At 39.7% G+C, this 24,619-nt stretch overlaps 1 protein-coding gene and 1 long non-coding RNA gene across 2 annotated transcripts in view; both read right to left on the reverse strand.

Annotated features, from left to right (window-relative positions):
• The window catches only part of XKR6 (XK related 6), a 318,640-nt gene that overhangs the window by 231,432 nt on the left and 62,589 nt on the right, over window positions 1-24,619 (reverse strand). The window lies entirely within an intron of this gene.
• Window positions 16,162-22,834, reverse strand: LOC147581636 (uncharacterized). Its single transcript, XR_015250104.1, has 2 exons — window positions 18,688-22,834; window positions 16,162-18,644 (listed from the first exon to the last, which is right to left on the reverse strand). It is a non-coding gene; the product is annotated as an uncharacterized LOC147581636 (long non-coding RNA).

A 24,619-nucleotide genomic window follows, 5' to 3' on the forward strand; every position in this document is an offset into this window, starting at 1 on the left:
CCTAGAAATATTATTTTTCTGTATTTAGAAACTCTGAATTCCAACAGCAACAATGGTGGTACATGAAAATTAACTTGTTTCTACAATCAAAATAAGGCATTCACTCACTCCACAAATATTGAATGTTTCTAAGTGCTGGAAACCAAATGCTGAATAGGAAAGCCGGGTTCCAGACCTCAGCAAGTGGCATCCTGGCTTTCTATCTCCTAAGTTTTTGTCTCAAGTCTGGGCTCTATATTGCGAAGGAGACAGAAAATAAGGATTGCTATGTTTCCACGAGAGGGAGGAGGGCAGTATATATGACAAGAGAATGACACTACAGGGTTTAAAACAAATCCACTGAGAAGCCTAAATCTTATGCTGTAAGTGACGTCCAGTCAGTATTTGGTCTCTGCAATGCGAAGCTTATATTTTCAAAATCCTCATTAATCCTGAAAATTAATTCTCCTTCATTTGTAGAGCATGGTAGTTTCAATCCTTAATATAAATGTCTCGTATTATTTGGTAAGGTGAAATCTGCCAAGCACCTTCAACAGTCACTTAATAGGGGAATACTTCATTCAACAGAAGCCATATTTTAAAATGCAGAAATTCTGTTGCCAAAGTTACACTTTAAGAACTGGCCTTAACTATAACATAATGAAGACAAATTGCTTATGAGATTTTTTTACACCATGCATATACTTTTGTTAAATAGAATTAACACATCATCACTAGAGTCTATACTAACATTACTGCTTAATGCTTTGCATTTTTCTGCTGGATCTATGTATACCAATGAAAGTCTTTAATTTTGCGGAACACGGTACATTACCAAAACACATCAAAATCAATCAATTTAAGCTCAATGTTCACCTTAAATAAAGAGTAGTAAAAAGATTTCTGAATTAGCTTAGCTTCTGCAGTTTTTCATGTGAAGTCCAAGTACATTTAGTATCTAGACAAAAGTTACAAAATTAAATGGCTTGACTCTGAAGTTTATAGGTTTCTGAACCATTCTTTAAAGTAATAACTTGCCATTTCCACGTAAATATTTAAAGAAAAGAACTGTTTTGAGTTATACCTAGGTTTTAGAATATGGTTTGCATTAAGTGAAAATGTATTTTTTTTTTAATTTAAAAAAAAATTTTTTTTTCAACGTTTTTTATTTATTTTTGGGACAGAGAGAGACAGAGCATGAACAGGGGAGGGGCAGAGAGAGAGGGAGACACAGAATCGGAAACAGGCTCCAGGCTCCGAGCCATCAGCCCAGAGCCTGACGCGGGGCTTGAACTCACGGACCGCGAGATCGTGACCTGGCTGAAGTCGGACGCTTAACCGACTGCGCCACCCAGGCGCCCCTGTATTTTTTTTAATCAACAAAGCTTTTGAAAGTTCATAAAATGATTCTAACCGTTTTGTATTTTGATGCACTCAAATTTTAACCAAGGAAAACTGAATGCTGGCCTTACTTGGAAGCAGTTCCTACTTCTTCCTTTCCCACATGCATCACAGATTCCCTACCCCTTTCATTTTCAGTAAATTCCAGAGAAAACATAACTAATTGATAGACACACTTTTCCTACTCTATGCCTCCAACACTCACTTATTTGTAAGTCCCAAATTTGTCCCGCATCCATCAAGAAAACCTATCATTTAGCTCACAGCTCCTCTCAACTCAGGTTTGCTACCATTCTTTGGCAAAAACAAAAAGCAACCAGAGGCTTCACTGGCCTCTCCAAAACTTGGATCTTTCCTTTAAGTAGCTTTCATTCCTTTTTGCATCAGTCATAGTCCGTTTTGTTCTACAAGTTACAGTCCTATCATTTCCCTGAACCAATCCACCCAGCCCAGAGGATGTAACCATTATTTCTTGAATTCTACAACTTTCACTACTGCCACTTTGATCAAGGCCTTTCATGATGAAGTCATGAGATTTTATGACTCAGAAGACATGATTTACAGCTTATTGAGGCAAGTAATATTATACTCCATCTTAAGTTATACTAATCATGAAACTCCACTTGTCACATCAGGAATGTCACTCTGAGGTCTCCCATTTAATACAATCAATGGGGACACCTGGGTGGCTCAGTCGGTTAAGCATCTGACTTCGGCTCCAGTCATGATCTCACAGTTCGTGAATTCGAGCCCTGCATCAGGCTCTGTGCTGACAGCTCAGAGCCTGGAGCCTGCTTCAGATTCTGTGTCTCCCTCTCTCTCTGCCCCTCCCCTGCTCATGCTTAGTCTCTCTCAAAAATAAAAAAATAAAAAAATAAAAAACCACTAATAAGATCAACAAATTCCAGTAAGTTAGTTCCATTACACAGAGAATAGATATCTATGGGTTCAAGATGTTAACTGCTGTGAAGGAGTAACACCCAAGGCTATGACATATGACAGAGCATCAACAGGGGGTTTAGATTGGGCTGCCACTCTGCACAACCTCAGCAGGTGCTCTTCTCTTCCTGGGCTAGGTGTTCTGGCATACAGAGCTCTGTGGTCTTACCATACAGCAGTGCTGGTGAGGTCTCTTGTTGGAAACAGCATTTAAGCTGAGATCTAAAAGCTGAACAGGAAATGGCTAGGCAAAGAATAAGAGAGGTAGCATTCCACATAGAGGGAACTAACTATGTGAAAGTCCTTGGACAGGAAAGAATATGGTGACTTGGGAGGATCAGAAAGAAGGGCAATGAGGACCGAGCACACGGAAGAAGAACAAACAGGTATGAGCCAGACTAACCAGTCTCAAATGGCACGATGAGGATTTGGGGCTTTAATCTAAGTGCAATGGGGACTGCATTTATCACCCTTAACCATCTAGCTCTTTGCAGCACGATTACTACTTATACCTATTCTCTTAACAGCCAGCCATACACTTCTAACACACAGGGTCTTCTCAGTTCTCAGGAACTGACTACAAGCATACCCCAGAGACACTGCAGGTTTGGTTCCAGACTAGCGCAATGAAGCAAAGTCAAATGATTTTTGGTTTCCATGCATATAAAAGTTATGTTTACGCTACACTGTAGTCTATTAAGTGTGCAATAGCATTATGTCTAAAAATGCCGTGTACGTAATCATACCTTAAAAGCACATTATTGCTAAAAAAAATTCTAACCATCATTTGAGCTTTCAGAGAGTCCTAATCACTGATCACAGATCACCATAACAAATATAATAACAATGAAAAAGCTTGAAATATTGTGAGAATTACCAGAATGTAACAGAGACACGAAGTGAGCAAATGCTGCTGGAAAAATGGCACTGAAAGACTTGCTTGACGTTGGGCTGCCACAAACCTTCAATGAGTTAAAAAAAAAAAAAAAAAAAAGCAGTACCTGTGAAGTACAATAAAGTAAAAGCACAATAAGACAAGGAATGCCTACGTTCAGCTTCTGAAATGGCTTCCACCCTGAGCTTGAAAACATAAGCTGTCACCGATTTTCCTGTCTTCTATGTCTCTCAGTATTTAGCTTAACATTCTATACGTACTAGGTATTCAAAGTTTGCACAGAGACAAATCAGTCTTGGAAGAAAACAGACTGATGAAAAATTAATCACGACAGTACAAAATGCAATCATATTTAATAAGATTCTCTATTAGATGTCTATTTGAAATTGCTTTAATTCAACTTATGGACTTGCCTGATTTTCTCTTGTGGGGATGAAATATTTATGAACTCCAGAAATTTCTTTAAACAAATGCCCAATTATAACTTTATTAGTCCACAAACACAATGCTGAGATGGCCCGGCCGTTCTCTGTGCTCACCACCGGGTGTAAGTATGGCAGTGGCCTCGTTCCTCCATAGTATACCTATAAAAACTAGACAACCGGCTCCCAGCATTTAAAATGTATGTTCAACTGAAAAGCAGGACTCCTCTGTTCTTCTGTTACAGACAATACAAGCCAACGACCTCTCACATTAAACTAGCCATCACGTTCTGCAAGTTATTGTAGGTACGCTTTACATAGGGGCAATCTATCATTTAGAAATTGTAGAATATGCTATTTCTTCCATTTTTGATAATTTTAACAAACGCTAAAAGTCAAGGGCCACCACACTTATAGATTTTAGCAGGAAATTACCATACTTCTGTTCTAAATGAAGATAAGCATCGAGTATTTTCACCTTATTCTGGTAGGTAGGGCAAGATGTCAAATTTGCTGGGTTCAACATTTAACGGCTCTGCCCACATCCCACGGATCTATTGGTACAGACTTAGAAAGAAATGTAGGATTTGTTTATTTTAAATAGGAATACACTTCCTCTACCATGAATTGCAGATATTTCAGCTCTTTCAAAGCAGATCTTTTTGTGTCTGCAGAATGATCTGAGTTGTGCCCAGAATCAGGCCATCATATAATTACACTTAATTAGATATTTTCTACACAAAACAAATAAAAATGTACTTTCATGGTTCTCATACTAAGTCCCCCATATTATGTGTCTTTATAACCAAGAGTGATAACTCTAGAAAGATTAAATGTTATTGGTTTAAAAAATTCTCATCTGCTTCACACTTGGTTTTAAATGGGTTAAAAAGACCAGATTTTGCACATTTTGAAGTTTAACATGGATATGGGTCCGAAGTCTAGTTTTCACAGCAGTAGATAGGATGTTTACAGGCCTTCGAAGCTTCAGCCGCGCTAACAGACAGATAGCGTTGTCCAAAAGATATGATCAGACTAATAACTAAACATCCAACAACCGGGTGGCACAATCTGACCGGGACAGGAAAAAGAGTCCGTATTTAGTACTGGAGCAGAAAACAGTGCCAGTGCGGCAAAACAGACGCATGCCGCCCTAAAGTAGAAACATCTGTCACAAATTCAGGCTCTATGAAGTACAGCCCACGATGGTCTAAATGGGATCTTTACAGTGTGAAATGACCATGTCATTTTGTGGTAGTTCCCGACAACACAGACAACAAGTACAGCCCCGTCTTGATAGGAAAAATCTGTTGTAAGACGGCCGACAGGACTGACAGGGGCATTCCAGTCCCCGACCTAAGACTCCCCTTCCAGGTTCTTCTTCCCACCCTGCTTGGCACGTGCACCAAATTACTATTAATGAGGAATGCGGAAGTAACAGACTATAAATCGTTCCCTCTGCTTACTCGGGGATCAAACCTCTGGAATGGGATCTCCTCTGAGCCCGCGGGTTTGAAATAAACCCCTGCCTTCCAAGATCCCCGAGTGCCGCTTGGGTCTTCCGCCTGGGGATCCAGACCAGGTTCCGTAACAGCCTGGGCTCCTGAGAAGAAAAAGGCCGTAGGAATGAAGAACACTGAGGGACAGTAAAAACTGTTGGCACCTTCCTGGTCTCAGAAGTAGCTGTACTAATCTAATAAAAGGAAGGCAACTGGGAAGGACTCACAGACTTTAACTGCCTACACGAAGTGCCACCCCTTCCAGCGTCCTTTCTGTTAAGAGCTAACAGCATCCTTCACAATTTGTTCCCTTCCTCACCAGCCACAGCCCCTCTACACTGGAAACGCTCCTTAGTCCTGGAGAGCCACTGCAGCCACTATGACCCCCTGGGGGAATAACTTCAGTCTTCTAAATTGAATGACAAATCATCATTTAAAAATATTTTGTATTATGGAAAATTTCAAACGTATACAAAAGTAAACAGACGAGTGCAATGAACCCTCAAGTACCCTCAACTCTGTTTCACAACTAAGCTAATCAACATCCTGCCCTTTCTGTTTCACCAGTGTCTCTGCCCAGTCCTCACTCCCCAACTAATGAGGATTGTTAGTTTCCTTTTTTGGCCCTGGAGGTAAAATTTACAACTAAGTTGTTTTTTTGTTTGTTTGTTTGACCATTTTTAAATCGTGCAGTTTGGTGGTAATAAATATATTCACGTTGTGGTGTCGCCACTACCACCACCCATTTCCAGAATTCGTCTCATCTTGCAAAACTGAAACTCTGCAGCCATTCAACAGTAACTGCCCATTGCTTCTCCCCATCTTCCCCAACAGCCACCTTCTACCTTCAGTCTCTATGAATGAGACTACTCTAGGACCCTCCTCACACAAGAATCCTACAGTAAGCATCCTTCTGTATCTAGTTTCTTTCACTTGACATAATGTCCTCCAGTTATCTGTTTGTTTTGTTAATGCATGCTTTCTTTTTTTAAGTTTATTTATTCATTTTGAGAGGGAGAGAAAGTAAGCTGGCAGTGGGGGTGGGGGGTGGAGAGCAGACAGAATCCCAAGCAGGCTCCGTGATGTCAGCACAGAGCCCAATGCGGGGTTCCATCCCATGAAAGGCGAGATCATGACCTGAGCTAAAATCAAGAGTTGAACACTTAACCGACAAAGCCATCCAGGCGCCCCCGCACCTTTCCTTTTAAATTAGCTGAATACTACTCATTTGTATGTACAGACCATGTTTTATCTACTTATCAATCAATGAACGCTTGGGTTGCTTCCACCTTTTGACTATTGTGAATAACACTGCTATGAACATTGAGTGTACAAATACTCTCAAGACCCTTGCTTTCAATTCTTCTGAGTATATACTCAGAAGGAGAACTAATGGCTCATCTACTTTTCAGTTTTTGAGGGACCTCTAAACTGTTTTCCATAGCACATTCCCACTAATAGTGTACAAGGATGATAAACAATTATTTTTTTTTTCAACGTTTATTTATTTTTGGGACAGAGAGAGACAGAGCATGAACGGGGGAGGGGCAGAGAGAGAGGGAGACACAGAATCGGAAACAGGCTCCAGGCTCCGAGCCATCAGCCCAGAGCCCGACGCGGGGCTCAAACCCACGGACCGCGAGATTGTGACCTGGTTGAAGTCGGACGCTTAACCGACTGCGCCACCCAGGCGCCCCGATAAACAATTATTTTTAAGACAACTGAAACTTGATAAAAATTTGGAGTATACAAATTTTACATATGTTACATAACTTTTTCAAACACAACTGACTGGCTGGAGTCCCAATCTGTTAGCAAGTATTTCAAGATCCCTAATAATCTATCACCATTCTTTACGTATTTCTTTTTTTTTAATTTTTTAATGTTTATTCATTTTTGAGAGATAGAGACAGAGTGTGAGTGGGGAAGGGGCAGAGAGAGAGGGAGACCCAGAATCCAAAGCAGGTTCCAGGCTTTAAACTGTCAGCACAAGCCCGACATGGGGCTTGAACCCATGAACTGCAAGATCATGACCTAAACCGAAGTCGGACTGAGCCACCCAGGTGCCCCTCCATATTTCTGAATAAATGTTTTCTTCTAATCAGGCTGGTTTAAGCAGACTATATTACACAATATTAGATTTATAGCTCACTCAATGCTAAAAATATTAACAGTACAGGAATTAAAAGACCTAAATGAAAATACAGTGGAATGCTACTTGGGGCTCCCAAAGAAAAACTAACCTTAAGACAGCTGTATCTTAACCTGTAGCCTTGACAGATACCAGCTAGTTATTAAATAATAGATTTCTTGGGGCGCCTGGGTGGCGCAGTCGGTTAAGCGTCCGACTTCAGCCAGGTCACGATCTCGCGGTCCGGGAGTTTGAGCCCCGCGTCAGGCTCTGGGCTGATGGCTCAGAGCCTGGAGCCTGTTTCCGATTCTGTGTCTCCCTCTCTCTCTGCCCCTCCCCCGTTCATGCTCTGTCTCTCTCTGTCCCAAAAATAAATAAACGTTGAAAAATAAATAAATAATAGATTTCTTGTTGTTCTTACCAAAGTCAGAAAAACACAAACTACTTTTAAATCACAAAAATGCCGTAAGAAAATCTACCAGTAAAAACTCAAAGTTAAAATAACAGCTTTTGGAAAAATTTCTGGAAACATTCCATAAGGCAGCAAGCAATCTACTACAGTTCTCTCAAATAAGCAAACAGCCTCTTGGGGTAATGCTGAAAAGTTGTAGTGTTGGCAATGTTTTCCTAGGGAAAAACTAAGGAAGGAAAAATAAACACCCAATTATATTTACTGTTTAGTAACAGAATAAACAATTCACTAACGCTCTAAAATTTAAATGACTAAAAGTACATGCCCCACATATAAATAAAAATACAATATTTTTCATGACAATTTGCTTTCAGTTCCTGAACTTATAACTGCAGAACTTATGCTCTTGTAAAGTTAAATTGGAAAAATCCTATTCAGTATATTTTACAAAAAAGATTTCTTTGTTTTCTTTTTAACGTTTTATTTAGTTTTGAGACAGACAGAGACACAGCACCAGCAGGGGAAGGGCAGAGTGAGAGGGAGACACAGAATCCCAAGCAGGTTCAGGCTCTGAGCTGTCAACACAGAGCCCAAAGCGGGGCTCGAACTCGGGAACGGCATGATCATGACCTGAGCAGAAGTCAGACACTCATCTAACTGACCCACCCAGGCACCCCCAAATAAAGATTTATTTAATTAGGGAATTCTATTTTAAAACAAATACTCGAATCTGCTATTCTACTTCATATTGGACAGTCAACTAAAGTAGATAAAACTGCATGAAGATATGCCCCACCTTTAGGACCATCTGCTACATTGTAAAGCCTGAAGTTTCTTCAATGCCATCACCAACCTCAAACTGGACCTAAGAACAGAAATACTCATTGGCTGATACACACGTCGATTAAAAATTCAAGTGTGCCAGAGTTTAAGATACTTTACCATCAAAAAATATACATCCTCTGTATTTTACATTTTCAAAGGGACTGAATCTCCTGAAGAAACCTGAATTTGTATTGCCTCTTCTGGGGTGGCTCTTCCTCGGTAATTGTCACAGTCATCCCACTTCATCTCAGTAAGGTATCTGCTCAAATGCTAACTCCTCAGGGAGGCCACCCTATCCAATCAATGTGTCTAAAATCAAACAGCCCTTCCTATTCATCCCTTCCCAGTCAACCCAGAGCCCCTTCTGTGTCCTGCCATTTTCTTCCCAGAATAATGTACTGCTAACATTATCCCATAGTTTAACTCATTTATTTTCTATCTCCCCTACCAGAATTGATTCTAGTTTCCTGGCATTTATATCTGAAACTGTATTTTATGGTATAATCATTCAAGGAAGAAAAAAAGCTTTAATGCTATTCTATTATCTAGAGGGTAGATCGTATACTTTACCCACTTACTCTATCTGCAAAATAGCAAACCAGGATACTGTTATAGCTAAGTTTCTACCCATAACCTGTGATGGACCCGAGGTCATCAATAACTCACCCATCTCTGAGACAACTCAATGTGAATGCAGTTACACCTCAATTAAACACACAACACAACCAACTAGAAACAAGCACATATTGCCTATCTTTTTTGAAGTACAGAAACCACAAGCAGAAGCTGGAGAAACAATTATTACAGGGGCTCCTCAACAGAATATTTATAAAGGTTTTTGTCAAAGTTCCAGACAGTACTGTAACTGGTTGATCAAGTAATTATAAAAGCCAAACCCTGTGAATACAAGAGTACTTCAGGGTTAGTAAAGATGAAGAGAAGTTAGGAAAGCAATCCCTATCAAAATAACACCAGCATTCATCACAGAGCTAGAACAAACAATCCTAAAATTTGTATGGAACCAGAAAAGACCCCGAATAGCCAAAGCAATCTTGAAAAATAAAACCGAAGCCAGAGGCATCACAATCCCGGACTGCAAGCTGTATCACAAAGCTGTAATCATTAAGACAGTATGGTAATGGCACAAAAACAGACACTCAGATCAACGGAACAGAATAGAGAATCCAGAAATGGACCCACAAAAGTATGGCCAACTAATCTTTGACAAAGCAGGAAAGAATATTCAGTGGAATAAAGACAGTCTCTTCAGCAAGTGGTGCTGGGAAAACCGAGCAGCGACATGCAGAAGAATGAACCTGGACCACTTTCTTACACCATACACAAAAATAAACTCAGTGGATGAAAGACCTCAATGTAAGACAGGAAGCCATCAAAATCCTCAAGGTGAAAGCAGGCAAAAATCTCTTTGATCTTGGCCGCAGCAACTTCTTACTCAACACCTCTCTGGAGGAAAGGGAAACAAAAGCAAAAATGAACTATTGGAACCTCATCAAAATAAAAAGCTGCTGCACAGCAAAGGAAAACAATCAGCAAAACTAAAAGGCAACCGACGGAATGGGAGAAGATATTTGCAAACGACATATCAGATAAAGGGTTAGTATCCAAAATCTATAAAGAACTTCTCAAACTCACCACCCAAAAAACAAATAATCCACTGAAGAAATGGGCAAAAGACATAAATGAACACTTTTCCAAAGATGACATCCAGATGGCTAACAGACACATGAAAAGATGCTCAACATCACTCATCATCAGGGAAATACAAATCAAAAGGACAATAAGATAACACCTCACACCTGTCAAAATGGCTAACATGAACAACTCAGACGACAACAGATGTTGGCAAGGATGCAGAGAAAGAGAATCTCTTTTGCACTGCAATGGGAATGCAGTGGGAATGCAAACTGGTGCAGCCACTCTGGAAAACAGTATAGAGGTTCCTCAAAAAACTAAAAATAGAACTACCCTACCACCCAGCAATTGCACCACTAGGTATTTATCCAAGGGATACAGGTATGCTGTTTCAAAGAGGCACAGGCACCCCCATGTTTATAGCAGCACTATCAACGATAGATAGCCAAAGTATGGAAAGAGCCTAAATGTCCATTGATGGATGAATGGATAAAAAAGAGGTGGTATATATATATATATATATATATATATATATATATATATATACATATACACAATGGAGTATTACTCAGCAATCAAAAAGAATGAAATCTTGCCATTTGCAACTATGTGGATGGAACTGGAGGGTATTATGCTAAGCGAAATTAGAGAAAGACAAATATCATATGACTTCACTCATATGAGGACTTTAAGATACAAAACGGACGAAATAAGGGCAGGGAAGCAAAAATAATATAAAAACAGGGAGGGGGCAAAACATAAGAGACTCTTAAATATGGAGAACAAATAAAGGGTTACTGGAGGGGTTATGGGAGGGGGGATGGGCTAAATGGGTAAAGGGCACTAAAGGAATCTACTCCTGAAATCATTGTTGCAGTATATGCTAATTTGGATGTAAATTTAAAAATAAATAAATAATAATTAAAAATAAATAAATAAATACATAAAATAAAAATTAAAAAGAATACACTTTTAAAAAGAGAGAAGTTAAGAAAAAAAGTTAAAAATATGAGGGGGATGGGGTGGGGGCAAAGTAGGGTGAGCAGAAGCTGGTGAGTTATCAGGCAGTACAGGAAGCCCACAGGGAAAACTGGAAACAAAAGGAGAGAAAGCCCACAAATAATCAAAGTTTATGCAAGGTATGGCTACATAATTTCCAGGGCCTAGCTTACAAGGGAAATGCAGGCCCTTGTTTTTAAAAACAAACAAAAAAACCAAAAAACCAAAAAACAAAAAACACAAAACACTTTCAGGGTAGCAGGAGAAAAATATTAGAGCAGTTGTGGGACCCAATGCACTCCCTGGGACCCTGGCCCTGAGTATTGAGCCGAAGACCTAACGTGAGACAACTAATTGCTCCAAGCAGCAAAAGCAGGGGAAGGCCAAAGTGAACCCCCACCTCTAAGTACAGCAGGCATTCACAGAAGCCACTGGCACTCATGGTACAATTTAAGGGGCAGAGCAAGGCCAAAATACTTCTTCAGGCATTTCCAAGTTGGTTTGTTTAACTAAGAGGGTGGGGGGAAGTGGTAACCCATTAACAGCTATTAACACAATTCCCTAGTTGAATAGAAGATTACTAAGCAGGAAACACAGTAGATACATTTTGGTGAAGAAGCATAATGAATTAGATCTGGATTCTATTACCACCCAAGAAAGATCAATATGGCTGACTGAGAGCAAGAAGACAAGAAACCCATAAATGATATCTGAAATATGTAACATAAAGAATAGGAAAGACCTAAGACTATTTCCCCTATTGACTAATACTCAGAGTTGGCCACGGTTAAAAAAATATCCCATTAGGCAAGGAAATGGAGGAATTGGAGTTGGACAGGAAACAAGTTTTAATACCAGAATGGGTCTTCGGAGAGTTTTAAAAAAAAGTCTAAAATAAAGAGGAAAAAAAGAATCTCACAAAACTATCAGTTAAACACTGCCATTCCAGGAGACAAATTTGTTTACTTTGGAATTTATCTTCTAATTTCTGAAATGTGGTAATGTGTAAGAAAAGACTGTCATTTTTATAAACCATGTATGTTAATTTATTTTCCTGATATCCTGATAGATTAAACGAAATACGCTTTATAAGAAAAAAACTAAAAAGAAAGAAAAAAACCTTCACAATAATATGTGGACAGTCCCTCTTTTTTGCCTTTATTTCTGATATAAGACAGCTCAATTAAACACTGAGAACAATTAAACCTGATGTTTCTGATAATGTCCACCATGTATAAAGGTAGATTCATTTGTATTCCATTTTTGTTTTTTAAATTATTTTAGCTTCTCATTATCATCTTGAAATTCAAAGGGTAGAGAGACATCAATTTAATAAGCAAGCCACTTATTTTGACGTCAAATAATGTATTCCCAATTTACAAACTCGAAAAGCACAAAATATTTCTAATAAATGCTTACCACTATTATTACTTTCCAAAAGGATTATCATTTCAGTATGTCCCTACAACATCCTCTATTAGTAAGACTAGAAATACTTGGTTCATCTTCCAGCAGGAAAAGAACAAAACTAAAAAGATTAAGATTCTTTAAGTTACTAAAGTAAAACAAAACTTCTGGCATCTACTCTAAGACACTTTCTTCTCTCCATAAATTAGTGCATCTGAACAACAAAAATGTCTTTTACACTAAAGCATGTTCTATCTCCTTCCCTCTGGAAACTATGAAATAGCAGTGATGTAGGGGAACAAAGGCAGAAAGAAATGTAGATAAAATTAAATTTCCTTATAAACCTGCAGCCCACTGACAGATACTTGAGGCAGGCAGAGTAGGACATTCCTCCAGGAAATCCCCACTGTCTTAAGGTTAATGCTTTGTTAGAGGGGAAACAACCTTAGCTTGACAACAGCTAGGCCTTCAGGGTGAGTTGTCTTTAACATATGAAAGTCCTTTTGGAAACTTCCCTGTGTCCTTACCTCCCCCAACTTCCAAGTATATAATCAGTCACTCCTCACAATCCTAGGGCAGCTCTTTTTTCCAAGGGTCCTGTCCCTGTGCTATAAGAAAACCACCTTTTTGCACCAAAGACGTCTCAAGAATTCTTTTTTGGCCATCAGCTTCGAACCCCAGTATTTCCACATGAGCAGCAGACAGCATATTCAGAGAAAGGAAAATGGGCTATGTGATATGAGAAACACTGTTCCACATTCATCTCTCAAAGCAGTGATCCTAAGGGAGCAAAGAGGGCACAAAATAGAGAAGCTAAGTGGACCCAATTTCAACTGTGGATTGCTCCAGTATTTTGTTTTCAGAATGGTAAAGCCTGAATCTTTTAGTTAGAAAGAATCTAAAGTCATCTAGTCCAGACTTTTACCAGTGCTAGAATCCCAAGTCTATTAAGTGGTTTATTTACAGCTTTTGTTTAAACATCTCAGAGGACAAAAAGGCTGTTTCTTTGGAAATAATCTTTTCTATTTCAGAGAGGCTCTGTTGGAAATCATTTTGGTCCTATACAATTTAGGAAAAATAAAAAATGTTACATTAATTACTGCAAGTAAAGGCCAACTCATTAGTTTTTTTATTGTTCAATAAATAATAGGAAGTTCCAAGGTCACGAATCTCCAGTGGTTCGTTATTCCAGTGGTTCAACAATCAAAGGCCTAGGCTCTTTTCACTCTGCCATTAGCAAGCTGGTTTAGCTCTCCTTATGGTTTCAAGATGGCTCCCATCATTCCAGGCTTCACATGCGGATATGATAATGTCCAGTATAAAAAGATTATTTCTTCCCTTCTGTAACTTTTTATCAGAGAGGAATATCTGTGTCTGAAGTTCCCTAGCACACATCTTATTGGCCAGAACTACACCTGGCCAATCACTGGCAAGGAAAATAGGTCCATTGTGATTGAGAATGATTATCATTTGCCCCACACCCCCACCTGCAGCCCCCCTGAACTGGGGTTTGCCTCTCTTGACAAAGCTATGAAGAAAGGGTAGATTACTTAAACAAAATAAAAATTCTCTTAGGAGGAAGGGAAGAGGAAAGGCAGAGAAAGTAAAAGTGATTCAACATTTGCTTATGGGTACATGGCCTCAAAATCTGCTTTCAGCAATTTCTAATCTCTAGATTTTTTAAAATAATTTTTTTTAAGTTTATTTATTCATTTTGAGAGAGAGAAAGCATGAGCAGGGGAAGTGCAGAGAGAAGAGAGAGAGAGAATCCCAAGCAAACTGCACTGCCAGTGTGGAACCTGATGTCAGGCTCAAACTCAGGAACTGTGAGATCATGACCTGAGCTGAAGTTGGATGCTTAACTGAGGCTACCCAAGGTGCCCCAACCCTCTAGATCTAATTGGAGAAATTGTTATACTTGTACTTAACTACACACTCTATATATGCAAAAAAAAAAAAAAAAAAAAAAAAAAATACTGTGTGCTCTCATCCTCAATCCGAAATTCCTATTCCTCTCGTTTTGGTGTACTGTTCTACATATATTACTTTGTATCTCTCTACATGTTTTTACCATCTTGATCACTAATGTCCCTCATAAAAATGCCCAGGCCCTCTTAAAATGTTTAGTACCAGTACAATGAAACTAATGATCTCCCATGTTCTATCAATGCCATCTAATACACTCTGTTGCTTCTCTGGTACTCCCCTCCTGACTTCCAATAAACTTGCTGGAAACGATAAGCCTCTTTGTGTTCTATATCCTATACTTTATTTGTAAAGATGATATAGTGCAAAACTCTACAATTAATTACCCTATACTTCACCTTATTTTTGGCCTATCTTTCCAACCTAAGCAGTTGTTGGAATTTTTTTTTAATTCTAAAAACTAATGTTTGCCATTTTCCTAGTTTTCAATTATAGAAATTCAAACTTAAGGAAAACACACTCATGTTTACTTCTCAGCTTTGCAGAAGCAGGGCTATGTCACCTTGAGAAAACATCTTATTCTCACAAGAGGCCTTCTGGGATTGCATTAACTTGTTGAATTTCCAAGATCTAGACACTAATCCTCATAAGGTGAGAAAAATAATCTGTTAGGTGCATTGAAAAGAGCCATTTCCCAGGGATGGACTTTCTATGGACTAACTAAAACCAGAATGTCAACTCAAAAGTGTTAAGTGAAAATTAGAACAGCTAAGGAACTGAGAGAAATTAGAGTTCTGTGGCCAATGTATTCCCACCTGCCCACTCCTGCCCACAGACAAACCATATTGGAAATCAATATATAGTCCAAAGAAACCAGATAATTGAATCATTTGAGCAAATCATTAGAGCAAACTCTAATTCTTTCCATGTGAGCATACCACACAGGAAGCCAAATTATACTCAAATGTTTGTTTACTGAGCATAGAAATCAAAGCAAAAGAATCAGTTTTCTAACATATATTTAACAATACCAGGGTAAATAGTCTCATGTATCATTCTCTAAACAGAGTACTGTGCCTGGTACTTGAATGAACACTGTTAAAATATGTCTTGGTTACATGAGGAAGAAACTTCCTTCTTGACAGTCCTACTTCTTAATTAGTTGCAATGCAACTCCACCAAGTTCTGATCAAGTGCCAATGACCTGGAGGTTAGCCTATCGTAAGGCCTGGGAGTCATTAACTTTGAGTTCAAAGCCCACTCGTCCTTCTGGAGACCCTCAGGGAGGATCCTTTGCCTCTTCCAGCTTCTAAAGATCGCATGCATTCAGGGGCTCAAGGCCCCTTGCTCCATCTTCAAAGCTAACATCATCGGCAGCACAGTATCTTCAGATCACGCTCTGACTCTCCAGGCTCCCTCTTTCAGTTACAAGGCCCCCATGTGATTACATTGGGCCCACCTAGATAATCCAGGATTATCACTCCATCTCTAAATCCTTAACTTAATCACATCTGCAAAGTCTCTTTTAGAATGTGAGGTAACATATTTATAGTTTCTGGGGATTAAGATGTGACATCACTAGAAGATCATGATTCTGCCTACTACAGAGGTGCAGTACTATAGTTTCACCACTGATTTTATGTTTTGTTTTTAATGTCTATTTTTGAGACAGAGAGAGAGAGAGAGAGAGAGAGAGAGAGAGCATGCTAATGGGGGAGGGACAGAGAGGGAGACAGAGATTCCAAAGTGGGCTCTGGGCTGACAGCAGAGACCCCAATGTGGGGCTCGAACTCATGAGTCATGAGATCATGACCTGAACAGAAATTGGATGGTTAACTGGCTGAGTCACCCAGAAGCCCTACCACTCATTTTATATTAACCAGTTTAAATTTGGTGAAAAAGTTCCATCTTACCTTGAAACTTCAATACTGTTAATTGGGAGGACACAGCTATTTTCATGTTCATACTAAAATTAGACTGCATTTTTTTACTTCAGTTTTCAGATACAAAATGGCAGGTGTTTGATTCATCAATGGAGAGGAAAAGAAAATATAAGGGTTAGGCAATCATTAAAACCCTCAAGGCTACATGAATTAATATGAGACAAATTAAACTAATAAGGAATATGTAAATGCCAGCTCCAACAACTCCTCAACCTTCATATCCGGGATCCTACTGCCTTTCATTCTCCCTACCCCGTTCTCACCCTCACACTCCAACTTAGGTCTCATAGTCTGTTGTTACAATCACTCCCCTCTCTCATCTCATGGTACTTGGCTAGCAAAAACCAGCAACACTCCTCTGTACAACTTTCCGTCTACTTCATGCCAGCCCAAGGACAGTAGAACATTGGGAGGAGAAAACCTCCACCACTCATCTCAAATGGGCCCTTTACAGCTGCCCTCTAATCAAACTACGTTTCCTTAATCCAGGTGATTTTTTTCCACACATAATTATTTAGCCTCCTCTCTCTGAAACCCTGTACTCCCCTCCTCCCTCCCCAGTCCTCACTCCCAGGTTCTTCCTATTTCACTCAGCAAACAGAACATCCATCAGGTCCCACCTCATCATCTACTCATCTACCCACCGACTCCAAGTGCACCCTTATACCCTCCTTTCCCTCCTGTTAGTCTGGATAATTGCCAACTGCTTCACTCTGCCTTTGATCACTTCTCGTCTGTTACCAACTCAAGGCTGCAGCTCTAGCAATCCTCCCCTGTCTCCTGCTTCATCAAATTTTTCCTCTCTTGTGGATCATTTCCATAAGCATACAAACAGGTCTGTAATTTTTCCCATTACACTTAACGTCTCCAACCACCTCCCTCACACCTTTTCCTAAGCCCACAAACCAAGTGCTCACCCTCAACACAGAGCAAAAACTTATCAAGGTCATCAATAATTTTTACATGGCTAAATTTAGAGGTCAATGCTTGGTCCTTATATTACTTCACCTAGACAATCAATTTCTCTTCTATGAAGCATTTTTCACATTTCAGTTGCAAGACACCATACCATTCCGGGTTTCCTTCTACCAATGGCCAGGCCTTCCCACTCCCCTTTGCTGGATTCTTCTTGATTCCCTAAACTCTAAAAGTTAAAGTGCCTTAGGCCTCACCGTCTACATTCACTCCCTTGAGAAGGTATTCAGTCTCAGGACTTTAATTGCTATCTGTGCTGACAATTCCAAATTTTGTATTTTCGGTCTGTATCAGATCCTTGGTCTCCAGTCTTCTATATCACAACTACCTCCCCCAATAGGTTCTCTTATATATCAAACAGGTATCTCTGCATATCCTAAACCAAATTCTTGATCTTCCCTATAAACCTGCTCCTTGAAGTCTTTCTCAGCTCAGTATGTGGGAACACTATCTCACCAAAACCTTAGTATCATCCTTGAAAACTTTCTTTCCCTCACATCCACCACACCGTCACATCAACAGACCAAATTAGCTCTCCCTTCAAAATATATCCAGAATCTGACCACTTCTTATCATCTCCACCGTTACCATCTTGAGCCAAGCCATCATCATCTCTTACTTAGGTTACAGCAACAATCTGCTTCCACTTCTACTATTGTTCCTGTGGTTTATTTAATGCTATATGCTATTTCCTCCTTTTTTTTTTTTTTTTAAAGTATGCTCCAAGCCCACTGTAGGGCTTGAACTCATGACCCTGAGAGCAAGAATCCCATGTTCTACCAACTGAGCCAGCCAGGTGTCCCCAGGCTATTCCTGAATGCTTGTGTCCCCTCTGCCCCAGAGTTCATTACGTTGAAATCCTAACCCCCAAAGGTAACAGTATTATGTGGGGCCTTTGGAGGGTGATTAGGTCATGGGAGTGGAGCCTTCATGAATGCGATTAGTGCTCTTATAAAAGAGGGGCCCACAGAACTTCCTCACCCTTTCTGCCATGTGAGTACCTGGCAAAAAAGTGCCTGCTTTCAACCAGGAAGAGGGCCCTCACCAAAATGCAATCATGCCAGCACCTTGATCTCAGACTCCAGAATGATGAGAAATACATTTCTTGTGTTTATAAGGTACCCACTCTGTGGTATTTTGTTATAGCAGCCTGAATGGACAACAGCTAGAATTATTTTTTAAATTATGGTTCATGGTTTATTGTTCCTCTCTCTTTTAAAATAATGTAAAATGTACACCTAGTGAAATTAGTATATGTGCTGCCGAAGCCAGCACGTACACCTAGTGAAATTAAACAGACGTCAGGTTTCAATTCAATTGCATACACCCATGTAATCAAGACCCCAATCAAGACAGAATTCTTCTAACTTTGGGCTATTATGAATAAAGCAGTTATAAAATTCTTATATAAGTCTTTTTGTGGACATATGGGTTCCTCAGGTAAGTACCTACAGCAAAGGTAGGTGTAATAAGATAGAAACATGCACATGCATGAGCGCCACTATTCGTAATCGCCAAAAGGTGGAAACAATGTTCATCAACAGATAAATGGTTAAATAAATGTGGTACATCCATACAACGGATTCTTATTCAGATATAAAAAGGAATGAAGTATTAATACATGTTACAATGTGGATGAAGCTGGAAAACATTAAGATATGTGAAAGAAATCTGACATTAAAGATTACACTTATATGAAACATTCAGAATAGGTAAATCCATAGAGACAGAATGCAAATTGGTGGTTGCCAGGTGCTGAGGGGAAGGAGAAATAGGGAGCCATTGCTTAATGGGTAGCAGGTTTTCTTTCAGGGTGATAAAAATGTTCTGGAGCTCGACAGAGATGATGGTTGTTGCTTAATACTGTGAATGTAACAGATCCCACCAAACTGTTCACCATGAACAGTTATGTTATATACATACATATATACATGAATGTTATATACGTTTCACTTCAATAAATAAATACATAAGACCCATGCAGAATGTTTTATTTTTTGAAACAGAACAGCAGTCAGGCAATTCAGAATAACACAAAATCCAGTGTCAACACCACCCACCGTATGTGTGACTTAGGTTATTTCACTAAAGTATGTAGTCTGGAGTAAGTCTTTCCAGCTTTACAGATTTTTGTAGTTTTTTTTTTTTTTTTTTTTATGTGTAAAATGAAGACACTTGACTATTGTGAGGATCAACCGAGATAATGAAAATGAAACACACTGTAAAGTGTATAAAAAAGTTGACTATATTTCTATTAGTACCAGGTAGAGGATATGCTCAGACTGGGAGGGCCACATGTAAATACAGGCATTGTATTCTCAGGCAGGCAGCTAGAACTATTTTGAACAGCTAGTCTTGTAGGCATGAGGAGAATCCAAGTTAAGCCACATCAGCAAAGTGTTCACTGTCGGCTTCTATAATGACCTAGCTTGTCAAAAGTCATACTTAAGATTGTCCTCAGCCCCAGTCAATGCTTTAACATTACACTATATAGTGTTACTATAAAGTAAGAAGGGCTGAAGAAAGATTGCAGGAAAGAAAAGAAGCTACTTTCCTGAAGCCGTAAGTTTAAGATCTCCAAGTGTTCAGGAGTTAAAACAGGGTGCTAGTCAACTATTATGCCATCTCAAAGTTTAATCCCAATTAACATAGGGTAATAAAACAGTCTGATTACAGTAATTCGCTTATGTCTTACACAAGGAAAAACACTCCCCAACATATAACTAGCCACGTAGAAGTAGCCTTAACTAGATTTAACATGTCCAAATTTAAATGTTGTTAAATTTTCATATGTAACAGCTACCAAATTTACAAATACTAATGAAAACTACTACCACTTAACCAACTCCATGACAGGTACTGTGCAACAGAGTTTACAAATATTATCTGCATTCCTTACAACAACCAAGGAATGTTGGCTGTTTGAATCCCTATTTTGCCAAGCAACTTGTGCTGAACCAAAGTAATCAGAGGCAACTCTGGGACTTGATGTAGGGTGGGGCTGACTTTGAAGCCCACGCTCCAGCCATCATACCCTGCTGTCACCCAGCCCCAGAAAAAACTCTAAGTTCTAATTCCTAAGGTTCTCAACTCTACTGAATACAACTTTGGAAGCTATATGGTTATTTTACTATTCAAGATGAATCTGATTCTAAACATCAGGGAGCAATAATTAGACAAAAGGGATTAATTCCAGAATGGAGTCACATTGTCTGTAACTGGTTGAGGTGCAGTTGTTGGTTCAGGGCTAGTCTGGATTTGAAGGGTCACAATCAGACCCTGCCCACGGGGAAGCCCTGAAGGGCTAAATCACTGAAGAATGCAAAAACAGAGCCCATATCCAGAACAATTCTTTGCATCTCTGCAGACCCCATGAGACTCACACAAGTAAAGGAATAAACATACAGAAACGCCAGAGTTCTTGTCACTTTATGAGTTAGTTAATGTGGCTCACCAGTCCATTATCTAATGTGGCTGCCATTTTGTCTCTTTTTTCTTCCTCCAACTTGCAAGCAGAAAAGGCAAGCCCCTAGGAAAAGAAAAGAAATCAAGCTGGCCTCAGACTTCCTTACGGCAACACTCCATGGGAGAAGGCAATGGAGCAAACCTCGATCTAGTTTTCAGGCAAAGTAAAGTATGACCCAAGAACATTAAAATCTCTTTTTCAAGAGCTCATCTGAAGCTAAGGGCCACACAGAGCCTAAAATACAAAAAAAATCACTGGGTGTCCAATACCCAGAAGTCCTTCTCTTGTGAACATTTCCTTCACCTTCCTGTGCTAAAGCTGCATCCAGTCACCTGACAACACAGCTTCTCCTGCAGTTCTCAGAGGTGAAGGCTGTCTTCCTCCCACATGCCACACACCTGAGCCCTTTTGGGGCAATCTGTCTCTTGATGACCTCAGTGCCACTTCTCCTTCTACTGTCACACGTCCCAGGCTCTTTGAAGGCCTGTCATCAGACTCGACCACCATGAAGAAAATCTCAACACATTCCACAAGAAACACCAACACAAGCCGAATTTGCTAGCCAAACTGGAAGGGAACTGGAAATTAACAACAAAGGCCTAGTCAAAGACCACTGTCTACTTGGCAATGTAAAAGCACCTCTTCTGAATTCAAGAGGATAGAAAATGGAGTATTTTAAACTAAAAATGAACTAGTATTTTTGATTAGAAATAGTGCAAAGAAGACTGCAGACCAAATACACGTGTAGGTACCTTTTAGGAGTTCACATTACAGTGAACACATCAAGTGGTTCAAAAATATTGCTATTACCTAAAATTTCTATTCCTTCCACCATTGCCTTGATTTGTGAGGTAGTAATGCAGAGTCATCAGGTGGGATGCCCGTCAGGAAACCTGTCAGGGGACTCTGGCTTACAAGCAAGCACTGCACAGTGAGAGCTCTGGATGCAATGCCGGCTTTGCCACTAGCTAACGGGCTGAGTGTCCTGTACCTCAGCTATCGAACTGCTCTGAGTCTCAGCTTCTGCAGCTACAAAAATTAGGAGAATGGGCTAAATTAGATTATCTCTGACCTCTCTTCTGGCTTTCAGAATTAAATCATTCTACCTGCAGAAACTCTTGCTGTTAACCTCTTTCGAAAGCAAGCTTTTGTGTAGCACACATTTCCCTGCTCTACAACAGAGTGCACACACTAACCTTTCCTTAATGACAACCACCCTAATGAATATTTCCTATTGTGCCATGTGTTTTAAAACAGATACCACAATTCAAAAGCAAGAATAAGACACATTTCTGGGGTGCCTGGGTGGCTCGGTTGGTTGAGCACCAGACCCTTTGATTTCGGCCCAGGCCATGATCTCACAGTTCGTGGGTTTGAGCCCCACATTGGGCTCTGTGCTGACAATGTGGAGCCTGCTTGGGATTCTCAGTTTCCCTCCCTGTCTCTCTCTCTCTCTCTCAAAAATAGACAAATAAACATTGAAAAAAAAAAGAATAAGATAAATTTCTGCCTTCAAGGAGTAGTTCCTTTTCATTTGCTGAGTGATTCCTCAATTCAGTAGAATAGATTGGGGTGAGGAGGGAGGGCAGCACACTCTTCTTTCTGTAGAAAATCCTCCCGGTGTTCAAAGCTGAAAGGTTTATTATTGCAGTCGTGTTTTCCAAATCAGGTAAAAAAGTGGTTTTTCACTATTCCGCTAATGGAACTTTTACCAAACTCTTATCATCAAACATTTCTTGAGTAGTTTCTCCTTGGCTTAAAAGGAGATCTGCCTTCCATTTTCCACAGGAAAACCACTAGCTATTCAAACCATCTCTTCTTTAAGAGTTAATAACTAACTTTAGAATTTAATGAGAATATTCATGGGACAAGGCCAAACATAAAATACCATTTTTAAAATGGTTACACAGAGGAATGCCTGGGTGGCTCAGTCAGTTAAGCGTCCGACTTGGGCTCAGGTCATGGTCTGTTTGAGCCCCACGTCAGGCTCTGTGCTGACAGCTCAACGCCTGGAGTCTGCTTTGGATTCTGTGTCTCCCCCTCTCTCTGCTCCTCCCCTGCTCATGCTCTGTCTCTCAAAAATAAATACACGTTGAAAAAAACCTTTTTTTTAATAAAAAGGTTACACATATTTAGAGTCAAATGCGATATGTTACAACAGTTTAATTTTACCTGAATTTTAATTTATTCCAAATCTGTTAGTTTTGGATTTTGTATTTGTGTCTAATTTTTTAAATCAAGGTGAAAAGGAGGACAGGGAGATGAGACATAGAGAGGAATATTTTCTATCCACCCAAGTCAACTGTCTTAAAGGACAATCCTTTCCATTCTTCTGCCAGTTCACAATAAATGAGAAAACAATTGTAACTTTTAAAAATACTCACCTATTTAATATATAACAAGAGATAAAGGAAAGGAAATTTGAGATAAAAAGCTCAAGTGTCAATTGGAATTCTCGCTTCTAAATTGCATGGGAAATCCCTGATCATATTCCTTATCAGATTTCTTACACACAAGGTCTGACAATAAAGTAGCAAAATTAATTCTTCAGAGCCACAGAAGAAGCAATGTCATTATATATTCAGCACATATACTTTTAGAAAGACAAGGAAGTCCTTTTCAGTTCCAGAACAAGACCAGCATTTAACATTTAAGATAAAGTAAAACTACTGATGGCTGATTTATTTATCTATTTTCGGGTTGCTGTTAAAACTGTTCACTCTCAGTTTCCAGTTTAACTTAAAAAAAAAAATTTTGGGGCGCCTGGGTGGCGTAGTCGGTTAAGCGTCCGACTTCAGCCAGGTCACGATCTCGCGGTCCGGGAGTTCGAGCCCCGCGTCGGGCTCTGGGCTGATGGCTCAGAGCCTGGAGCCTGTTTCCGATTCTGTGTCTCCCTCTCTCTCTGCCCCTCGCCCGTTCATGCTCTGTCTCTCTCTGTCCCAAAAATAAAAATAAATAAACGTTGAAAAAAAAAATTAAAAAAAAAAAAAATTTTTTTTAACATTTATTAATTTTTGAGAGAGAGCGAGAGACAGAGTGTAAACAGTGGAGGGGCGGAGATAAAGAATCTGAAACAGGCTCCAGGCTCCGAGCTGTCAGCACAGAGCCCGACATGGGGCTCGAACTCACAAACCGTGAGATCATGCCCTGAGACAAAGTAGCTTGGTTAATCAACTGAGCCACCCTGGCTCCCTCCAGTTTTAACTTTTTAAAATGCTTCCAAACTGACATATTTTTCAATAAATAATTAAAACTCGTTTCCTCTTCACTTTGTTATCAAGATCTGAGTTTGAAGTTTTTAAGTTTCCCAAAGAACAAGTTGGTTCAGCATCTGACCCTTGATTTCAGCTCAGGTCATGATCTCACGGTCGTTGGAGTCTGCTTAAGATTCTCTCCTTCTCCTTCTGCTCTGCTCACGCTCTCTCAAAAGTAAAACAGAATAGAATAGAATAAAATAAAAATAAAATAAATCTTTTAGTGACTACTTTATAATTGGTTCTCATTCCTACCTACCTGAGATCTGCTTCTGACCAAACTCTCCTCTGGGTACTCTGCCTACAAGTTGGTCACTGAGAACCTTGTACGAAACACCATATATCTCATTCTTCAGACTAAGGTACAGATTGTGGGCCTTCCATCAAAAGCCAAGGGACATCAGAGTCCAAGGGACTCCTCACTTGATGTGAGGAGTGTGTGAGGAGTAACTTGGAAGTAAATGTGGAAGGGAGAAGTAAAGTTAGGGGGACT

The sequence above is a fragment of the Puma concolor genome, chromosome B1, assembly GCF_028749965.1.
Source record: "Puma concolor isolate L17-30 chromosome B1, mPumCon1.1.hap2, whole genome shotgun sequence".
Taxonomy (NCBI): Eukaryota; Metazoa; Chordata; class Mammalia; order Carnivora; family Felidae; genus Puma; species Puma concolor.